Here is an 860-nt window from a genome sequence, read left to right as displayed (position 1 = left end):
GCTGTTTAAAGTAGTGACTCACTGAACTAAATTAAGCAATTGACCAACTTTAAATATATTTCCAGTTACATATTGGAGGATTCAAAATATTGCATTATAAACTCTTTTGGGAAATGTACCTAAGATATTTTTAAGTTCTCTTTTATTTTACCATTTGGTTGTGTTTTATGCTTTTTTTTTTTTAAATTTCCAGGTAGATTAATAAATCTGGCAGCTGATCTCTGCAAGATTCTTGTGTTTTCAATTTCTAATTGAATTGGCTTTTTAAGCATAGAAATTAATTCATGAAATTTGTCTTTTTAATAGGTAAAAAAATAACAGAAATATCCCTATTAGTATATATATTTGCCTCTTGTTGATGACATACTAATATCCAACAGATTAGTTACATAAAAGTGTGTGATTTCCAAGCAACTAATGAAAAGTGATTTTTCCTGAGTTATGCCTATTAAAAATGCTTTAAAATAAAAACCCATATGACCAACAGTGCAGAGACTTTTTCTCAGATCATGGAGGATTTTAGAGATATAATTTCCTGTAGGTTCTGAAACATGCTACCACAGGTAGGAGCAGCATGCGTGAATCCTCTTATTGCTTTGGAGAGTGGAATTCCAGAATGAACCATAAGGGGTTGAAACTCCAATGCCCACAGTCCTGGTTCCTGTGGCAGGACCCAAAGGGATCGTGCTGCTGTTCCTTCCAGAGGCTGCCAGCTTTCCCCGGCTCCTCACTCACCCTTTCCCAAGTCAGACTTATCTGTGTGGTTGCTACAGCTTCTTTTTCTGTCATTTCATAAGGATACCTGTGAGTATGTTTATATTTTACCAAGATAACCCAGAATAATGTCCCCATCTCAAACT

This window comes from Octodon degus, unplaced genomic scaffold (genome assembly GCF_000260255.1).
Source record: "Octodon degus isolate 3935 unplaced genomic scaffold, OctDeg1.0 scaffold00015, whole genome shotgun sequence".
NCBI classification, from domain to species: Eukaryota; Metazoa; Chordata; class Mammalia; order Rodentia; family Octodontidae; genus Octodon; species Octodon degus.
This window is presented reverse-complemented; position numbering follows the sequence as displayed.